Source organism: Sander vitreus, chromosome 1 (genome assembly GCF_031162955.1).
Source record: "Sander vitreus isolate 19-12246 chromosome 1, sanVit1, whole genome shotgun sequence".
NCBI lineage: Eukaryota > Metazoa > Chordata > Actinopteri > Perciformes > Percidae > Sander > Sander vitreus.
This window is the reverse complement of record NC_135855.1, coordinates 29,067,797-29,081,491: the sequence shown is the minus strand read 5'-3', so window position 1 is coordinate 29,081,491 and position 13,695 is coordinate 29,067,797.

Sequence of the window (13,695 nt, the reverse complement as noted above, 5' to 3'; positions counted from 1 at the left end):
TAAACACAAACACACACACACACACATCTGCACGCAGACACACACACTTACGTCCGAGAAAGGGTCATTTTTCACTGGGTAATTGGCGGCGAGGCACATTGCCCTTGGGATTCGATAATTCATAACCTCCTCCCATCCGATAACGGATAGCGGGTAGAAATGGGCTGAGACAAGGGGTGGTGTGCACAGAGAGGAGAGGGAGGGTGGTGGATGCATCATTAGAGAGAAGAGGTAATGGCTCTTATTGATTCCGCCCTGCCGGACCCCCTCACCATTTCATGTTTAAAACAACACTGATCCTCATTACCCAGGCAGCCGCCACCGCCCTGATAAAGAAGAGAAGAAAGAGACAGAGAGATTTGGTGAGACGAGAGGGAAGAGGAAAAAGACCGTGTTAGGGAAAAAGGAGGAAGGAAGGGAAAGGAGAAAACAATCAGGTGAGGGAGCAAAAGGAAGAAAGTGTCTGCACAGTTTGTGTTTTGCTGTCTAAATGCCTCAGTTTGAGTGGTATAAGTAATTACTGTCACCCTTTAATGGGTGTAATGCAGTATTACTTGTTTAAATGTCTCTCCCTTCTTCCCCATTCTCCCCCCACCCCCGGGGTGTGTAATAAGGCTAAAGAATTGACTCAAACACAGACTGCAAGGAACTGTCTAATAATTCTCTGTGCTATTATCGTCTCTTTGCTGCTAACACACAGCTCTCTCTCTCTCTCTCTCTCTCTGTGTGTTTGGCCACAGGCAAACACTATCATTACTGCAACAGTGGTATAAGCCCAGCTCCAATGTGTTTCTCCCCCCCCTCACTCTCTCCTTACTCTCTCCTTGACTCCTTCCAAATGCAAGTTTTTATTAGAAGGAGGTAATTTGCCAGCTCAAATTGCTCCAAACTCACAACTGTAGGATCAAATATGTTATTCATTCACAACCCTGTATTTGCTGTTGTTCAAGGACTAACTTCTTTGATTTTGTTTTTCTTATTAGTTAGTCGTGCGTCCAGCTGGTCTATAAATCCTCTAATAAGAAGCTTGTTTATGGATTGAGCTTATGTGTGTTTATGTGTTTGTGTCTGCACTTGTTTGGTGGAATGGGGGTCTCTATTGCACACAAAGTTTTTGCATTCAGGGATTAAAAAGAGAACCACCTAAGTTGAAGTCCTCATCACACAGTTAAAGAGGAAGTAATTTCCTTTCTTTGATATGTATCCTGTTCATGGCTTCTGGGCCAAGAAATAACATAGATAGCGAGATGCATACGATAACACTATTCCAAAATCCATTTATGCACTTCACAGAACAGCTACAGTATATTTCTAATAGCATGCACAATTTGGCATGGTTGCATTATTGGGATATAGAGTTCAGATTGGCACATTTTAATTAATATTAATTCATATACCAGAACTATCACAGGCAGTATGCATTTAATAGAATAGGCATTAGGCATTGCATTAGTATATCAAATATTGGGTAAACACTGGATGTTTATTTTGTTGTTTTTTGTTCACAAAGTTGCATATTTTTAAACCACCTATAAAAGAGAGGTTATACAAGACTGTGTAAACACAGTAACAATGTGAAGCATTAACTCACCTTGTAGCAGCAGCTAAACACTCACTCCCTCACTCACACATTGTACACAATTTATACAATTTTGTTTCATAGTATTGTCACGGCACAGATAGAACTCATAAAATGTTTTGTTGTTCAGATCCGCTTGGTGAGAAAAGAGACTAAGTGAAGAGATTGAAAGAGAAATATGTAATATATTTACTGTATTAAATCATAAAATGACCATGATATGTCATTAGATATTAAGGAAACATGCTAAGTAGAAATACTTTCTTCTCTGAAAACAATGCTAAAGCCAATATGTTTAAATTTCTATTCCAAAACGTTTGTTTTTGTTTTGGCCTGTGTGTTGTTGTCCGCTGCTCAATTTAACACCCCGGTCCGGTTGCCAGGTATTAAACACAAACACAGCATGCTGCAGCCATGGAAGCAGCAACCAAAGGAACTGGATCAACAGAGATAGATCTCAACTGACCTAAAAAATCAAAAAACCTTGGTATCTTTCTAAACAGTTGCATGACCAGAGACGTGGTAAAACAATGGTAAATTAGCTTAGAGCCAAAAAGGACTTTAAAGGTCCTATGACATGCTGCTTTTTGGATGCTTTTATATAGGCCTTAGTGGTCCCCTAATACTGTATCTGAAGTCTCTTTCCCGAAATTCAGCATTGGTGCAGAATTACAGCCACTAGAGCCAGTCCAACAATGAGATTTCCTTAGTATGTGCCATTTCTGTGCCTTGACCAACTGCCACTTTGCTTGTTTGCAAGCCATGATGTCTCTCTCTTTCTCATGGGCGGGCCAAATTCTCTGGGCAGGCAAAGCAGAGAAAGGGGAGGTAACCTTCCTCCTTATGACCTCATAAGGAGCAGATTCCAGATCGGCCCATCTGAGCTTTCATTTTCTCAAAGGCAAAGCAGGATACCCAGGGCTCGGTTTACACCTATTGCCATTTCTAGCCACTGGGGGACCATAGGCAAGCTAGGCTAGTAGGCATATTAATGTTAAAAAACCTCAGAAAGTGAAATTTTCATGCCATGGGACCTTTAATATGGATGCAAAGTTGGCAAAGACAGGCCACGCCTGTTTACTTTCTCGGCAACAACCACAGTGACAGACATATGACAGAAACCGCAAGTTTGCCTTCCCTTATAACGGAAACATGCAATTTAACTTTGGCAAAACAACGTTTTCTACAGATTGCTCTGCAATGTATGTTACGTTATAGAATATGCATGTGGCTACCAGCTTCACGGTTATGAAATGTTGGGACACTAAGATGATTCCCACTTTGTTACAAACTGGCATGCGATCATAATGTATAATGTACAGCGTATAGAGAAGCTGCTTTTAGTAAAGTATTTTGTAGATAAAATGCAACAACAAATATTTTTATTCATCTACACATAAACTTTTACCCTCACTCGTGAACAAGTTCTCGGGAAACTCCTTTACTTGTGGCAACAGTTCATTCCCAACCCATCTAATGGCAGATAAAAAAGAGTAAATTGAAGCTATCCAATCAGATCAGCTTTGCAGTAGGGGAGTAGGGCAACCTATGAGTGCAGAATGGTGGATCTCTACAAGGGCTCTCACACATTTCTGTTTAAAAGATATCAGTAGAGAAACGACGTCAGCTTCAGCTCCTCAAATTGCTTTTCTGCTTTTTCTCCCCACACTGACAGCAGAGAAGTCTGGGCTACCAAAACAGTCAGTCGTCTCCCTGCCCATGCCCTCAACCAAGCCTTCTCTCTGATGCCCTCTTACTCTGCCATGTTCCCTGACAACAAACAAGCAGTCGACACTCCACTCTCAATTACGGGTCCTTTCTGCCGCTCCCCATACAGGCCTGTTAGCAGGGCAGAGGAGGAGGAGAAAAGGCAATAAATTGGAGAGGTTGACCCCTGAGGGAATAATCCTGGTTCTGTTTCATGTTAAGGGTCAGCTCTTTGTGTCCTGCATAGTAACGAGCAGAGCATGAGTAAGAAATAGAAGAGAGACTGATTATTCTGATTAGCTCTGCATTCTTCCATCTATAACCCAGTGCAACAGTGCCATCCACACAAAGCCTGACCAGCCAGCCAGCAGATTCTGAGATAAGCTAGCTAAAGGGCAGAGTGTCCACAAAGCAGAATGCACACAGAAAATCATCAGCAGACAGATATGCCGGTCCTTGTCTTTTGACCCCACAGATTAACCACTAGCTGTATCATCTCAGTTCACAGCCTGAAAAGCCATCATTCCCCCAAAGCAGCACAACTGCTTCTACATCTAGTGTTGTGTGTGTGACTCGAGCATTAATAAATAATGATTTACAACAAAGAGTCTGTCTAGGTCTCTGCATTCCCATCTCTTAGATGTGCAGTCGCCATCACCCCCTCTGTGTGTGTGAATGCATGTGTGTGTGGTTACTAGTGGAGACATACTTTCCGCAAAATGCCTCTATTGATGGTAGTCAAGTCAATGGCATCCTTGCAATAGTCATCCACACAGTCAATTACCTCACAGAAAGGCGGGTTATCTCCCAGAAAGGCTGAGCTGGAGCTGGCAGTTTGCCCAGGGTGTCTGCTAAGCATGAATGTCTTTCTTGAAACAGCTCCTTTTTTTAGAAAATAATAGGAATTCAAATATTGGGCCTGTCTGCAATTTACACTGTTATGTGCAGAGAAACTGAGGAGAACAGTTTTCATTTTATGCCTGGACCAAATGAACTCCCAAATCTACCCTCTCAGCATGGTTATGTATAGTTTTGTTTCCCATTAATTATCTCATCATTCTGGGTATTTGACCATACATATATTTGTGAGGCAGGGTAGAGCCATTGGCTTTAATCTCACCACGTCCAGTTGACACTATAACCCAGAGGTTATCATACTTAATAATGCAGACTGGAACTCCGAAATTAGTTTTTTAATCTTGCCCGGGAACAGAAACTGGACTGCTGTAATGCCAGAACTTTCCCTTGTTCCTTTTTTATCACACAATAGGGGTTTTCATCCGCTACATCTAATGTGTTACTGAAGAATGTGTTTGTTAGCAACAAGCAGTGTTGGGCAAGTTAGTTTCATTGTCAGAACAGCAGAACTCAGTAATGTTTTACTCCTCAACACTGGACCAAGAGTCTACAGCCATGCCAGCGGCTGTGAGCTGTACTTAGGCACGGCGTGGCTTTGAGCTAATGGCTAATGTCAGCATGTCACATGCTCACAATGACAATGCTAACATGCTGATGCTAAGCCGATATGTTTACCATGCTAATTAGTGCTAAACCCAAAGGGCAGGTGAGGCTGGTGGTAATTTGATTAGGTTTCTGTGTATGTAGTCATTAAAAACAAATATTGGAAACATTGGAATCTTTACCTGATGATGGTGCAACATAGGTGTCAGGGGATCACCAAAGACAGTATGATTCATTTTTGGGTGCCATGAATGTCTGTAAAATGTATAGTTAAAAGATCACCAAGTGACTACAATTCGTCCTGATGGGGACTGATGATGTTTGTACCAAAATGACATAGCAACCCATCCAGGAATTGTTGAGGCATTTTGGTCATTGCCACAAATGTCAACTTCATGGTGGCACTAGATAAAAGGTCAGGGGATCACTAAAGTAATTAGGATACATCATTTGGGAACCATGAATGATATGTGTGCTACTCCATCCAGTAGATGTTGTGATATTTTACTTGATAAGAGAAAACTTTGACCTGCAGGTGGCGTTAGAAGAAAGGTCAGGGGATGCCTAAAGACGGTATATTCATCCTTTGGTAGCTATGAATGTCTGTATAAACATTTAGGGCAATCCATGAAATAGTTGTTGAGATATGGATCAAAGTGGTGGACCGACTGACCAACCAACATTGCCATCCCAAGAGACACAGCTTCCCTACAGTGATTCATGTTATACGTTTTTAGTCTATTAAGGCACAACATTCAAAGTACATTGCTTTTTATCTGGCCTGCATCTTACTTTTTCTTTGTGACCTATGACTAAGGAAAAACAACTGTTTAGTGTGTGTCATATGCTTTGCATGCTAATGACTTGTTTTTCCACAGCATTGGAAGCACTTGTTTTGACTTCCTTTAAAAGTACGATCAGTCCCCTGGGAGATCATAACACTAAGGGTGAAAAAAGTGTTGATCTTCAAGCAATTATTTGAAACAAACAAACAGGTCTTAAACAGATGTTAATGATAACTAGCTAGATATAAGAGAGGGGGTAGAGAGATGCCATGAATACAATCCATCTCAAACCACCCAGGAGTTTGTGGCTAGCATTTGTTAATTGAGCGCTACAATGAACATGCACGCATCAGATGAGACCTTCCCATTCAGGCGTTGATCAGCTATGGGAGAGTGATGAGAATCGACTTAGAGTCTTAATTTCCAATAGCAATCACAGTGTGACATCTCTTTCTCCAATTAGGACTGGAGAGCAGAGAAGAATCCAGTGGGAGCTGGTGTTGCTTTGAAAACGTTTTTGCCTAATAGTCTCTCTTTCTCTTTCTGACCTGTACAGTATATGAATATCTTTTTTAGTATTTTGTTCATATCATATATTCTTTTTTTGGGTCATATTTCTATTCTATATTTATGTTCTTGACTGTGGCAGTGTTTATTTTGTTATTTCCTCTCTTATCTGTTTATTGTACTGTATGCACCAAACACCAAGGCAAACTTACTTGGTAATAAACCCCATTCTGATTCTGATGTGGATACATCATGGGAAGCGTAAGTCCTCCACGAAGGCTGAATTTGTTCTGGCGAAGGCAGGAAGCACGTCTGTGTTTAAAAACAAGATGTTTGAAAGAAGGGCAAAACAATTCCAAGTGCTCAGTTCTGTTTAACTGCATGAAAGCATGACATACATGTTCCACTAACAGATTCATGGTAACCACAGAGACCATATATGCCACCAATACATTGTGGGACAATTAGTGGCAAAAGCCACCACTTGGACATTTGGTGACTCCCCACATCTTACTCAACAATGGATTCTATATTCTTTGTTTTACTAAATTTATTATTCATCTCTGTTACAGATTTGTATGGTTTTTATATCAAGTATTTAATTGTACGTGTACACAAATGCAAAAAGAAACAACTGTATAAATACATTCCTAAACATAAATGAGTCTTATTCCAAGAACATATTATTTCTGACAAAATAAATGTTGTTAAAGTTATATTCAGTATTATTCATTTTATGCAAGCATTTCTGTACTTTTTTCTTTGCCATTTCTATAAGCGAACATGACATGTATTTCAATGACACTTTCATTACCTACTGTATAATTAAGTTGATCCATAAAAAAAGTAAAAATAATCGCTTGAAATAAATGTACCCAATTAGTAAGAATGAAACACCGGTGATAAAGCTGTACTCAAATTAATACAATATTAACACCTTATACCAAAGTGATATATTGCTTCATATTTCAGCTGCTATATCACGTCATCTTATCATTAGTAATTAGCACATAGCAGAAATTGTTTTAATAAGCACTGTAAAGAGCCACAGGTGTCTACATGATTAAATAATATGTTTCCCATTGGATAGTTGTTATGGAAAATGTATGGTGGCAAAAGCAATACGTAATTAGCTTACTGCTTGATATCTGTGTTTAGCTGCACAGTTACAAAACATGATGGAGGAGAAAAGTAATATTGTATGAAAAAACAAATTGTAATGGTGAAAATTGTTAGAAGATAATGTATGAATTAAACTAGAGATGCAGTTAAATCCTGGCATCCTAGTGTTAGGGTAAATTAACATCACATTCTCACTCCCAGCGCGTCAAAAAGCGACGCTTGGTCAGGTGCTTTTGGCGTTTGTTACTGACGCAAAAAGTCTCCTTTAGCGTCATTTTTAGAAGCGCTTGGCTTGGACTCTTGGCATCACTTTTTGAGAGACGGGTCTGTCTGCGGACTGCAAAAGAGGGGCGTAACTTGAAAGGAGCGTAACTTGTAGTTGTCCTAATCTGAGTCCAAATCATGTGAGATGTCAAAACGGTATGCTGTCGGCAAAACTGGACCGGGCAAGATACCAGATAAGAAGATACAAATCTGTGCACAGACTTTTCAAACAGAAACATCTTCACTATACTCTGAACTCTAGAAAACGTCCTTTCAGGACCAAAATGTTGCAATTTAAAGGAATACGCCACCGTTTGTTGAAATAAGGTTGACTGTCTCCTCTATATTTATATAGGTGGGCAATTGCATTTTTGTCTCAGTGCATGCATTGTCTTAGTCTGGCTAGCTTAGCTTAGCATAGTGAGTGATATAACTGCACTGGAGTAGCAGTGCTTCGGCTGTAGCCTACTTCCACCCAATATAGTCCCAAGTCAATATCTGCCTAGCAAATCGTCTAGTCTTAATCTGCATCTCTATTTGTACTCGTTGTGAATACGTAGGCCACAAGAAGTAATTAGGTTTTGTTTTTGTTGTTGTTGGGTCACTTTTACTCACAACATGTAACCGGCAACATAGGATTCCATTCCTATGCTAAGCTAAGCTAGTGGCAGCGCTGCCGGACTAAGACAATGCATGCACTGAGACAAAAATGCAATTGCCCACCTGGAGACGGTGAATAACCCTATTTCAACAAACGGTGGCGTAATCCTTTAACAGCTTGTTCCAACAGAAATTTAGCTTAGTGACAGGTATCTCCATGTGTTTTTTACAAGCTGTTTAACTAAGGCTTAGTGGAGGCTAACTTAGTTAGCTTAGCTCCATACGGGACATGTCACGAGAAGAGCGGGGTGAATATTACTTTAATGTTTGTCGGTTTTCGCGGATGTTACCTTCAGAAGCTCTGTGTCAGTGCTTCGATTTCTCATGTTTTAGGGTATGTTGGAGCATTGACACAGAGCTATCGAAGGTAACATTCGCAAAAACCGACGATTAGCAAACATTAAACTAACTTCACCCCGGTCACGGGAAGGACTGGAGCGTGGTAAGCTAACATTACAGATGCAGCCGTAAAAAAAATGCTACAGATATAGTCGTGCTGCTTGAGTTATGACTGTTTCACCGTTAAGATGCATTTCCGCTACAATATGGTCCCCAGAGAAAAGAATCCTACTGACTTTGGTGTTCCTCTGATTGTTTATTTTTTCAATGAACTATCTCAATATCTACTTGAGAGTGGCACCACATCTTAAACACACATCTCCCATCGGATGTTTTGTCAGAACTTTGATCCCCTAACTTTTCATCTAGCACCACCATCAGGTAAAAGTTTCTGTTTGTGTGATCCTTTCGTTTATGACCAAATACCTAACAAACTAATGACATTCCACATGACATCATACTTTGGGGGACTGGCTGGAGCCCCAAAACCACCCATTTTGCACTTTCAATACTGTAATGAAAAATATGACCTGCCTGTGCCTTTCAATCATTTGGTACACTCTTATGTCTGTGCCCCTACCAAATCATATGGCTCTAGGAGTTATATTTCTGAAGATATTAAACCCCAAAATGTAGAGGGTGAAAATGACAACATTCCTAGTTGCAAAAGACTACGCAATTATCAATATTCTCCAGAAGAGATATGCTACTCTTACAACATAGGGTTAGCTAACAGTAGAACGAAACATGGAGGCCAATGAATTTTTTTTTTACAGTGGTTACTTCTTTTTAATATCTGCTACTTATTCAGTCTCTTTCAAACTGCCAACTAATTTGATGTTCAAGCACTGCTTGGGTGGAAACGGGTGGAATTTGTGGCCAAGATGACAGAAGTTACTGACGGAGCCGATGACAGAAGTTACTGACGGAGCCGAAGCGCGTCACAGCATCGAAAATTAGCATATCCACCCAGGTGTCCTATTTCCTGAAACACCATGTTGTGGTACGATAAGACAAAGGGGAAAACTTAGATAACATCAGGTCATTTCTAGGGCACAGGTCAGGGGAAGACAATATCTATTTAGCCATACTTTAATAATGTATGAATATATGGGTGTCTCTAGAGATTGAGGGAGTCTAGGCAGCTGCATAATAAGGGAGTGTTGTGTTCCGGGACCGTCTTCTGTTGAAGGTCGGTGGAAATAGGGTAAAGGGGTCTCACACACACTTTTGCCTATTCCCAGGGAGAGATAGACTAAACTAGATTTAGGTGAGCATCATTGTTATGGTGCCATCAATATCTTTGTATGACCCAAACTTGACAGCGTGAGCGAGAGATATATACCTCTTGGAGGTTCACAGACCCTCAAAGTTGGGATAACACATCGTGGTTAAACTGTTCTGTTTTCCTAATTCTCCTCGATCAAGAGTTAATTAAACACGTCTGTGTAAGTCAACAGTCTCCCGAACCTTAATGTATCCAGAAGTCTAGCTGATTCTGATCTTTTTGATTCTGTTATTTTTCATAACAACAGACAAAAAAACAGATGTTAGTTTGTTCTTTGGCCAGTGGGAACGGGGTATTAGTTTACAAGTGTGGTTCCTCAGACAGAAGTTTATAGTTTTGTCGGTACAGCACCTTTCCATTGAATAAGCTTTACAAAGTGTGTCACAATCAAAAGAACTACAAAATGGAAAAAAAGATTTGCTGAAGTTTAAATGAATAATTACTTCTCTGATTATTTGATGTAGGCCGAATGTTATTGCCAACATTTTTAATGTTGTCTAAGTGCACTGTGAAGAGTTTTGGCAAAAATATACGCAAGCAGAGTTTGTCTTAACTTTGTTGATGTGTCCCAGGTTTATAGTGCTATTGTCACAACAACAAATGTTGCCTGTGAACATAATTCAGTCAGCAATTATTGGCACCACAATTGGAAAAACTAATTAGGATTATGTCAAATAAATAGTTTCTCCATATTGCTAATTAGTAAAAACAGTTTTTAACGTACAATACTTATGACTTTGAAATGACTTATACTGTAAGTATTTTGTAAGAATTGGGTACCTACGGTAGCTGTCTGTCCTGTGAGCAAAGACTAGAAAGGTAGTGCTGCAGTGTTCAACCGCAGAAGGCTGTGGTGTGACTGAACACCTGCCAATTTATTTTTATGTAATGTATGGACGTGTAGCAAGCATTTGCTCAGTAACTTTCCCAGGATCGTTAAAGGTTTATGAGACTTTGAAAGTGTATAGTTTAATTTGATTACATACATCCTGTAAACACTGTTTGGTTTCATGATGATTTTCTTTGCACACAGGCTGTAATGTTTTCAGTTCCAAGCTACTTAAATTAAGGTCATTTTTTGGACTGCAGTTTATGGTTTTATGGTTTTGTTTTTTTTGTTCTTGTTTTTGATGGGGGGGGGGGGGCATGTCTCTCTCTCACTCACACACACACACACACACACACACACACACACAAACACACACACACACACACACACACACACACACACACACACACAAACTGTCTCCTCTGTGAAACCCAACCTGGATTGAGTTGCCCAATATCATGGATCACTCCGGATAAATAAATTTGCTTTTCCACTTCCTCCTGACTCAATCACCACAGGCCTCTGCAAATTGTTAGCACCCGCTCCCTGTAATGTGATATTACATCAATTAGCAATTAGACACTATACAACACTGGTACATTGAATTTATGTTTATGTCTGCGCCTTTTGCAGATGTGATGGTGCTGGGTGTCATTGGGAAATTTTATCACTGCTTGGGTAATGGAATCGGGTAGGGAGGTGGGAAGGGTCTGAGAGATTTTGTTGTCAGGGCTTCCTGACAGATGAGCAAAGCTTTTCCTTGAAGACCCTTTCCCCCTTCCCCCCACCCCCCTGCTCCTGCTTACATTTAATGTAATGAGCTTTGTTCGTATGAAAGTTCACAAATAATATTGCCAAGGCAATTACAAACAATTGACATGTTTACAATTTAGTTAATGATTAGACCTATCTATGAATACACGCTTGTGATTTTTGTGTGTGACAGAACAATAAAAAAAAAACAAAAAAAAAACAGAACCATTAAATAATTAAACCAATGCCACAGCTCACGAAGAAGAAAAAAACAAATGGACGGATGATGAGGAGAATAGGACCGGTTTCATGTGTTGATTAAATGATTTTCTCTCTTTCTTTCTCTGGCTCATGCACCATTTTCTGCCTCCAGGGCACTGGAAGTTTTTTTTTTCTCAGGAGCTTTTGAATCATAAATTGTTCTAAGGATGTATCAAATTCTTAACATTTACGCATTACTTTAGTTAAGAACGTCATCGTTATGATTGCTTTTCTCTTTAAAAATGTTCCTCTCTATCTAAAGAATTTGATAGTCAGAATCGACACAGGCAACTTTCTCTAGGCAGTCAGGGTTGTTTGAGTCTATAATAAGGTTGTGGTTATGAGTCTAAAGTTTTTTTCCAAGTTTAAAGTGGTTCCACTGGTCAGGTAGTCTGCCTTATTGAACTTAAAGATTAACAACACTGAAGTTTGCTAAAAGTCAGTGTTCATCGATTGTGTTTGTCTTTGGTTATAATTTGGTTGGGGCAGGTTGTCTGAGGGTTGTTAGTGGCGGAGGACTCTGGGACTCTTTCAGCCTGTTCTCATAAAAAATACGTTCAAAAAGCTACGAAAAGATAAGCACTGTAATCCGTATGATTTGTTTTTGCTGTGCGCATCTCATTGACTGCTGCTGTATAAGAATGCGGATGGCCACATAGGGAGAGGGTTCGGGAAGTAGTGTTTGCTTCTTGGGGAAAACAAATTACTTTCACCCAGGAAATGTGTGTTCCTTAGGAGAGTTTAAATACAAACCACGATCTGTTTCCTAAACTTAAAGTGATGGTTCGGAGTAATTTCACCCTAAGATGCTTTGCACCTTGACTTCGAGCCAAACAACCCCCCATAAGCTTTTTTCCCTTGTTATAACGTTGGTCAAGTTAGCGTTATGGATATTCCTCTCGGCTGCTACCGCTCGATAGCACAGTAGTATCCATCAGGCAAGTGTTATTTAAATATACTTCAGGTGTAGTTACAAACTTTCTAATGCCTCGTTTTCTAAGTACAGAAACTATTTGTACTACTGTAGAAGTTCCCCCCATAATGGTATAATTCCTGGCATTATTAGTGGGGTAATTTATGAGATACAAACATGGATCCATTAGCGTCTGCACTAAGCTAACCAGCTGATAACGCTAACTCGACCAACGTTATAACGAGGGAAAAAAGCTTATGGGGGGTTGTTTGGTTCGAGGTCAAGGTGCAAAGCAGCCTAGGGTGAAATTACTCCGAACCATCACTTTCGTTTCAGTGCCTAAAACTTAACTTTCGTCACCGTATAACGCTCACTTTTTCATGCCTAAACTTAACTTAATCTCTGCCAAAATGATTGGCAGCTCTCTGTGCTCTGTACCCGGCCAACAGTCACCTATTCTCTGGTGACTGAACCACCAACTATTGCTGATCTGACGAAGCACCATGCTGAGCATCGTAGCCGGTGTCACAGAGCTCTGTAGCGGCTAAACACATCTACTAACTGCCGCTGATACAACAAGATGTGACGGAGGTCTGTAGCCACGCCACAAAGCTCTGTAGCGGCTTAAACAGCTAGCAACTGCCGCTCTTTAGCACGGAGCTCTGTAGCCGATGTCACGTGACCAGCCGGCTGCCTGCTAGTTTTCGTATAATATCACACGTTTGAGTGTGCATAACTTTTCGTACGATATCCTACGAACCCGTTCATGAGAATGCGGTGACTCTTTTCAATGACACGACTGTCCAGTCAGCAGGGCAACTCAAATATACCGGTCACTGGAAAACTAAGGGCCCTATTTTAACGATCTGAAACGCAAGTATCAAAAACCAAACGCAAGTAGCTTTGTGGGTGGATCTCAGGCACTGTTGCTATTATACCGGCGGGATAAATGACTCTTGCGCCCGACGCAAATCTAAAATGGGTTGGTCTGAAGTAGCTACATTACTCATAGGTGTGGTTTGGGCGTAATGTGCAATAAACCAATCAGAGCGTTATCTCACATTCCCTTTAAAAGCAGACACGCTTGTTCCATGGCGGAATGCTATTATAATGGCAGATTTGCTAGGCGCACGCTCTTAATACATCCATGGGCGCACGCCAGGAGCGGTTCACAGCCGAGGAGACCGATGTTTGCTATTGATTTTTCTTTTTGTCAAAATGTAAATA